Source organism: Eurosta solidaginis, chromosome X (genome assembly GCF_040869045.1).
Source record: "Eurosta solidaginis isolate ZX-2024a chromosome X, ASM4086904v1, whole genome shotgun sequence".
NCBI lineage: Eukaryota > Metazoa > Arthropoda > Insecta > Diptera > Tephritidae > Eurosta > Eurosta solidaginis.
The window spans coordinates 189,865,788-189,875,053 of record NC_090324.1 but is presented as its reverse complement, the minus strand read 5'-3'; positions in this window follow the sequence as shown (position 1 = coordinate 189,875,053).

Below are 9,266 nucleotides of genomic sequence, written 5' to 3'. Positions count from 1 at the left end.
TGTCCTTCCGCTCGGCAGTTAACACGATAACTTGAGCAAAAATCGATAAATCTTTACTAAACTCAGTTCACGTACTTACCTGAACTCACTTTATATTGGTGTAAAAAATGGCCGAAATCCGACTATGACCACGCCCACTTTTTCGATATCGAAAATTACGAAAAATGAAAAAAATGCCATAATTATATACCAAATACGAAAAAAGGGATGAAACATGGTAATTGTATTGGTCTATTGACGCAAAATATAACTCTAGAAAAAAACTTGGTAAAATGGGTTTGACACCTACCATATTAAGTAGAAGAAAATGAAAAAGTTTTGCAGGGCGAAATCAAAAGCCCTTGGAATCTTGGAAGGAATACTGTTCGTGGTATTACATATATAAATAAATTAGCGGTACCCGACAGATGATGTTCTGGATCACCCTGGTCCACATTTTGGTCAATATCTCGAAAACGCCTTCACATATACAACTAAGGGCCACTCCCTTTTAAAACCCTCATTAATACCTTTAATTTGATACCCATATCGTACAAACACATTCTAGAGTCACCCCTGGTCCACGTTTATGGCGATATCTCGAAAAGGCGTCCACATATAGAACCAAGGCCCACACCTTTTTAAAATACTCATTAACACCTTTCATTTGATACCCATATCGTACAAACAAATTCTAGAGTCACCCCTGGTCCACCTTTATGGCGATATTTCGAAAAGGCGTCCACCTATAGAACTAAGGCCCTCGCCCTTTTAAAATGATCAATAATTCTAAAATTTTTAATAAAAATAAATAATTAATAATCAACCCCTAATTGATTATTAATTAATTATTAAATAAAATTAAAAATGATCAATAATTCTAAAATTTTTAATAAAATGAATAATTAATAATTAACCCCTAATTAATTATTAATTAATTATTAAATAAAATTAAAAATAATAAAATACTCATTAACACCTTTCATTTGATACCCATATCGTACAAACAAATTCTAGAGTCACCCCTGGTCCACCTTTATGGCGATATTTCGAAAAGGCGTCCACCTATAGAACTAAGACCCACGCCCTTTTATAATACTCTTTAGCACCTTTCATTTGATACCCATATCGTACAAACAAATTCTAGAGTCACCCCTAGTCCACCTTTATGGCGATATCTCGAAAAGGCGTCCACCTATAGAACTAAGGCCCACGCCCTTTTAAAATACTCATTATCACCTTTCATTTGATACCCATATTGTACAAACGCATTCTAGAGTCACCCCTGGTCCAATTTTATAACGATATTCCGAAAAGGCGTCCACCTATAGAACTAAGGCCCACTCCCTTTTAAAACACTTATTAACACCTTTCGTTTGATACCCATATTGTACAAACGCATTCTAGAGTCAACCCTGGTCCACTTTTATAACGATATTCCGAAAAGGCGTCCACCTATAGAACTAAGGCCCACTCCCTTTCAAAATACTCATTAACACCTTTCATTTGATACCCATATAGTACAAACAAATGCTAGAGTCACCCCTGGTCCACCTTTATGGCGATATCTCGAAAAGGCGTCCACATATAGAACTAAAGCCCACGCCATCTTAAAATACTCATTAACACCTTTCATTTGATACTCATATCGTACAAACAAATTCTAGAGTCACCCCTGGTCCATCTTTATGGCGATATCTCGAAACGGCGTCCATCTATAGAACTTAGGCCCACGCCCTTTTAAAATACTCATAATACCTTTCATTTGATACCCATATCGTACAAAATAAATTCTAGAGTCACCCCTGGTCCACCTTTATGGCGATATCTCGAAAAGGCGTCCACCTATAGAACTTAGGCCCACTCCCTTTTAAAATTATCATTAACATATTTCATTTGATACCCATATCGTACAAACAAATTCTAGAGTCAAGCCTGGTCCACCTTTATGGCGATATCCCTAAATGGCGTCCATCTATAGAACTATGGCCCACTTCCTCCTAAAATACTCTTTAATACCTTCCATTTGATACACATGTCATACAAACACATTCCAGGGTTACCCTAGGTTCTTTTTACAACATGGTGATTTTCTCTTACTTTGCCTCCACAGCTCTCAACTGAGTATGTAATGTTCGGTTACACCCGAACTTAGCCTTCCTTACTTGTTCTTGTTTGTTTTTGGAGGAGGAGTAAATATAGTGCTTATTATTTGTTATAAAATTATTAACTTTGTGTTTTATACTTTAAATTTTAAATATTTTGTAATCGCGTTAGTTTTGTAAATAAAAATTTTGGATATATATCAAAAAGAAAATTTTTGATTTAATAAATTTTTTACTTCAAACCTTAAATGAATATCTTTTAAAATGGTGCACCTCATATTTCCAACTTTCAAAATCCCGACAATTTTCAGAAATCCCGTCAAGACACAATCCAGACATAACAAAATCCCGACATAACGAAATCCCGACAACACAATATCCCGACAACTCAAAATCCCGGCAGCACATAATCCGGACAAATTTACTAAAATTTCGTTATTAAACAAATTTTAGTTAATATTGTTAGAAGAATAATAGAACATTATAAAATTATTATTATTTCTAAATTTTATTCAGATTATGAAATTACAAGTCAACGTACATGAGAAAATTAATTAAGAGAAAACTTAATAATGCAAATACATATATGTAGTAAATAATATAAGAAATACGACTTTGTTGTAGACGCAAATGTATTGCTAAATTTTTTAAAAAATTTTCTTTTTTCAAAAAGTAATGTTTTTAAACAGTTTTCTTTTTTTTCATTAGATCGTCTTTTTGGTTGTTTTTCACCTCCGTTTACATTTTCAATTTTTGTTTCAACTCTAATTTGTTCTTTAATTAAGTTCTCAATTAAATTATAAATATTTGTTTTTGCATGACCAATTAAAGCAAAAAGTCTTCTGCCAGGCTTCGAGTTTGTTTTGAGTTCTAGGGAGATTAAATAATATGTTATCATATACTGACCAAAATTTTGGCAAATAAATGGGTGCAAGAGTTTTATTTCCTCGATTTGATGCTTTTCCATATATATAGTTGTCTTCTAAAAATTTTGCTAATTTCAAATAATCTTTGCTCCCATTGTTAACAGCTTCAAAATATTCTGAAATCTCATCAGCGGGAACAAAAGCAAGAGCCTTTGCTTGTCTTACTTGAAGTGCAAAAACCTCATCCGTTCCATATTTCTTTTCCAATTTCTCTTTTTGAACCCTACGCCACAATATCTGGCCAAAATGGAAAAAAACAACCTTTATATTTGGCATCGGGAAAATATGATTGAAAAACTTTAACGCATACTCTTTCAAAATCAGAAAAAATAAGGTTGGGCTGAAGGGTAATGTTATGGCTTGAAGCAACATTTAAGAGTTCATTTACGAACTCAATATAGCACTGCTCGGTCTTCTCCGACATTAAACAATAAACTAATGGAACTATTTCATTGCAGCTATCGGAACCAATACGACCTTGAATGGTAAAAAGTTGCCTTAGTAATGATGGCACAACTTTAAAAGTCCCATCCATAATCCATATATTGGATTTCGACAGCAAACGTATGTTGTCGAAAGTAGCCATTAAAATGATGCACTGGCCATCAAATTTTTTCACTGACAAAATAAATAATTTTTCGTTGACATATTGTAAATGGTGCGGTATTTCCAGCTCTTCAATGCATTGTGGGTTCCTTAATTGCAATTTTTGTCGCGATCTATATATTTTTTGTTGTCGTGCACGCGCTGAAGGCAAATATTTTCTGCTATGTTGTTTGCACTCGGCGGTTATGGTGGAAATTATCAGACATGGTTTTGCTATCGAATCTGACGACTTTCTCTCAAGAGAATTGGCAGCCTTACCAACATCAAAATCAGCAGCAAAGGGATTATGGCTGTGCTCCGAACTAGAATTAATTAAAGTGTGCTCTCCATTCTCATCAATTAAGGTAGTTGCTCTTCCCATGCAGTCTTGCGTTTATCACAACACCAATGCACTCTGCCATCTCGTTGTTTGTCTACATGGTACATATAACCATTAAATCCGAGTTTGATTCCTCCTTTGTTGGATTTTATAATAGTCCCATCGTCCATTATTGCTCTGTAAAAGTATTTATCCTGAATAAGTTATGAGTATGGTTTAGTTTGCAGGTCGTGTCATATATATTTATCTCAATTACAGCAATTACCAAAATAGCAGCTCAGATTTTATATATTATTTCTTCTTTGTAGCAAATATCAAACAAAATTTATTTCGAGAACTTTTGAAGTAATGGCATTTTTCTGATAAGTATTTATGTTAAAACCATATTTAAAATTATAAAGTTATATACAGTGATTTAGGGTAAATTGTAACACTAGTAACGTGCAATAACGCCAGTGGAATCAAAGAGGGCCGCCTACGCAGAAATACTGTAGAATGCGTAGCCGGTGTTGGATCGGCTAAAGGTTATTGTTATAAGGCGCGGCCGAAGGCCGCCTACGCAGTAAAGTGTTCTACGCACATATACTGTGGATCGCGTAGCCGGTATTGGATCGCCTAAGGTTTATTCCATAAAGCGCGGCCGAAGGCCGCCTACGCAGTAAAGTATTCTACGCAGCTATACTGTGGATTGCGTAGCCGGTGTAGGATCGGCTAAGGGTTATTTTTTTAAAGTGCGGCCGAAGGCCGCCTACGCAGAAGGGCATCACCGTGGCGGTAGCCACGTTTATACCACATACCCGGACTTGGCATTGGCGTCCCCCACCCAGGGTTATTTTTTATAAGCGCGGCCGAAGGCCGCCTATGCAGAAAGGTGTTCTACGAGGATTTACTGTGCATGGCGCAACCGGTGTTGGATCGCCTAAGGATTATTTTTATGAAGCGTGGCCGAAGGCCGCCTACGCAGATAAGTGTTCTGCGCAGACATACTGTGGATCGCGTAGCCGGTGTTGGATCGGCTAAGGGTTATTTTTATGAAGCGCGGCCGAACGCCGCCTACGCAGTAAAGTGTTCTGCGCAGATATACTGTGGATCGCGTATCCGGACTGGATCGGCTAAGGATTATTTTTATGAGTCGTGGCCGAAGGTAGCCTACGCAAAAGGGGTGCCTAAAATAATAGAATAATACCGAAGATGTGTATTTTTTATGGCATCGTTTTATCACTGAGTGAAAACTGAATCCAGCTTATTCAAAAATATTGACAAAATATATAAAAAATGTTAAAGTGTCCAATTTACAAGTTGTCGGGATTTTTGTCGAGATTTTTGTCGGGATTTGGTCGTGTCGGGTTTATGAGATGTCGGGATTATGTGTTTCGGGATTTAAAAAAAAAACAACTAAGGAAGGCTAAGTTCGGGTGTAACCGAACATTGGATACTCAGTTGAGAGCTGTGGAGACAAAGTAAGGGAAAATCGCCATGTTGTAAAAAGAACCTAGGGTAACCCTGGAATGTGTTTGTATGACATGTGTATCAAATGGAAGGTATTAAAGAGTATTTTAAGAGGAAATGGGCCATAGTTCTATAGATGGACGCCATTTAGGGATATCGCCATAAAGGTGGACCAGGCTTGACTCTAGAATTTGTTTGTACGATATGGGTATCAAATGAAATGTGTTAATGATAATTTTAAAAGGGAGTGGGCCTAAGTTCTATAGGTGGACGCCTTTTCGAGATATCGCCATAAAGGTGGACCAGGGGTGACTCTAGAATTTATTTTGTACGATATGGGTATCAGATGAAAGGTATTAATGAGTATTTTAAAAGGGCGGTGGCCTAAGTTCTATAGATGGATGCCGTTTCGAGATATCGCCATAAAGATGGACCAGGAGTGATTCTAGAATTTGTTTGAGTATCAAATGAAAGGTGTTAATGAGTATTTTAAGAGGGCGTGGGCCTTAGTTCTATATGTGGACGCCTTTTCGAGATATCGCCATAAAGGTGGACCAGGGGTGACTCTAGAATTTGTTTGTACTATATGGGTATAATATGAAAAGTGTTAATGAGTATTTTGAAAGGGAGTGGGCCTTTGTTCTATAGGTGGACGCCTTTTCGGAATATCGTTATAAAAGTGGACCAGGGTTGACTCTAGAATGCGTTTGTACAATATGGGTATCAAACGAAAGGTGTTAATAAGTGTTTTAAAGGGAGTGGGCCTTAGTTCTATAGGTGGACGCCTTTTCGGAATATCGTTATAAAAGTGGACCAGGGTTGACTCTAGAATGCGTTTGTCCAATATGGGTATCAAATGAAAGGTGGTAATGAGTATTTTAAAAGGGCGTGGGCCTTAGTTCTATAGGTGGACGCCTTTTCGAGATATCGCCATAAAGGTGGACTAGGGGTGACTCTAGAATTTTTTTGTACGATATGGGTATCAAATGAAAGGTGTTAATGAGTATTATAAAAGGGCGTGGGCCTCAGTTCTATAGGTGGACGCCTTTTCGAAATATCGCCATAAAGGTGGACCAGGGGTGACTCTAGAATTTGTTTGTAAGATATGGGTATCAAATGAAAGGTGTTAATGAGTATTTTAAAAGGGCGTGGGCTTTAGTTCTATATGTGGACGCCTTTCCGAAATATCGCCATAAAGGTGGACCAGGGGTGACTCTAGAATTTGTTTGTACGATGTGGGTATCAAATGAAAGGTGTTAATGAGTATTTTAAAAAGGTGTGGGCCTTGGTTCTATATTTGGACGCCTTTTCGAGATATCGCCATAAACGTGGACCAGGGGTGACTCTAGAATGTGTTTGTACGATATGGGTATCAAATTAAAGGTATTAATGAGGGTTTTAAAAGGGAGTGGCCCTTAGTTGTATATGTGAAGGCGTTTTCCAGATATCGACCAAAATGTGGACCAGGGTGATCCAGAACATCATCTGTCGGGTACCGCTAATTTATTTATATATGTAATACCACGAACAGTATTCCTTCCAAGATTCCAAGGGCTTTTGATTTCGCCCTGCAAAACTTTTTCATTTTCTTCTACTTAATATGGTAGGTGTCACACCCATTTTACCAAGTTTTTTTCTAAAGTTATATTTTGCGTCAATAGACCAATACAATTACCATGTTTCATCCCTTTTTTCGTATTTGGTATATAATTATGGCATTTTTTTCATTTTTCGTAATTTTCGATATCGAAAAAGTGGGCGTGGCTATAGTCGGATTTCGGCCATTTCTTACACCAATACAAAGTGAGTTCAGATAAGTACGTGAACTGAGTTTAGTAAAGATATATCGATTTTTGCTCAAGTTATCGTGTTAACGGCCGAGAGGAAGGACAGACGGTCGACTGTGTATAAAAACTGGGCGTGGCTTCAACCGATTTCGCCCTTTTTCAGATAAAACAGTTATCGTCCTAGAATCTAAGCCTCTACCAAACTTCACAAGGATTGGTAAATTTTTGTTCGACTTATGGCATTAAAAGTATCCTAGACAAATTAAATGAAAAAGGGCGGAGCCTTGCCCATTTTGAAATTTTCTTTTATTTTTGTATTTTGTTGCACCATATCATTACTGGAGTTGAATGTTGACATAATTTACTTATATACTGTAAAGATATTAACTTTTCTTTTAAAATTTGAATTAAAAAAAAATTTTTTTTAAAAAGTGGGCGTGGTCGTTCTCCGATTTTGCTAATTTTTTTTAGTCAGACATATAGTAATAAGAGTAACGTTCCTACCAAATTTCATCATGATATCTTTAACGACTGCCAAATTACAGGTTGCAAAACTTCTAAATTACCTTCTTTTAAAAGTGGGCGGTGCCACGCCCATTGTCCAAAATTTTTCTAGTTTTCTATTCTGCGTCATAATTTCAACTCACCTACCAAGTTTCATCGCTTAATCCATATTTGGTAATGAATTATCGCACTTTTTCGATTTTTCGAAATTTTCGATATCGAAAAAGTGGGCGTGGTTATTGTCCGATATCGTTCATTTTAAATAGCGATCAGAGATGAGTGCCCAGGAACCTACATACCAAATTTCATCAAGATACCTCAAAATTTACTCAAGTTATCGTGTTAACGGACAGACGGACGGACGGACGGACGGACATGGCTCAATCGAATTTTTTTTCGATACTGATGATTTTGATATATGGAAGTCTATATCTATCTCGATTCCTTTATACCTGTACAACCAACCGTTATCCAATCAGAGTTAATATACTCTGTGAGCTCTGCTCAACTGAGTATAAAAATTTAGTTATACACCCCTTTTAAAAATATCAATCTGATAGATCCCAAGTGACGAACTTCAAATTTTGTATACTATCAAAACTTGGTATTAAACGTTTGAACCACTTGAACCGAAACGGTTCGGCGGTTCAGAAGTAGCCGCGAACCGGTTCACGAACCGGTTTAAGTTTTGCCTGAGTGGTTTGAACCACTGAACCGAACCGGTTCAGAGGTAGCCTCGATCTGGTTCACGAACCGGTTCAAGTATTGCCTGAGTGGTTTGAACCACTGAACCGACCGCTTCGATTTTCGATCCGGTTTGCAGCATCTTCTTGATTTGCGTATCGATCTTGATGCCTTGGTCGATTAAGAAGTCCACTCCAATTATGATTTCATCAACAATCTCTGCCACTATAAAATTGTGTAGTACCGTGACGTTCCCAATTGCTACTTCTCCAATTACCTGGTTGCCCTCTCCCGTGGCTGTACGTAATCTTGCTCCAAGCAATGGTCTTATCTTCTTGTTGACTAAATCTGATCGAACCTTGGAATGAGATGCACCCGTATCTATAGCCAGTAAACGTTCCTTTCCATCCACATATCCTCCGATAGTAAGATTGCTTGACCTTCTTCCATTTTGCGAGATAGAGATTATGAGGCATTCAATTGCTGGGGCTAGCTCTCGATCTTTACATCTGACTCGCCTTGCTCATCTCCTCCAGCTTTGTTCTTAAGACCACCCGTGCTGTTGAAACCACTAGGATCAACATCGCAATGACATGCAATGTGACCTGGCTTACCGCATTTGAAGCATTTTATATCTCTTTCACTCCACTTTTGCGATCCTTTCAGCGCCTACAATATTGTGTTCAAGTCTGTACTCGTGACTGTCTGCGATGTTTCGTTTTTCTCTTCCATTTTTATTGTTTTCTCGACCCCATTAGGATGAAAGACATCATCGTCCACATTAATTCCTTCCGACTCCATTACCTCTTGTAGCCGTGCTTGAAATTCGATCTTATTGCCGGTTGTATTCAATCCACGGTTCTCCCACTCCTTTTTCAGTTGTTGTATCCTTAATTCACTTAACTTT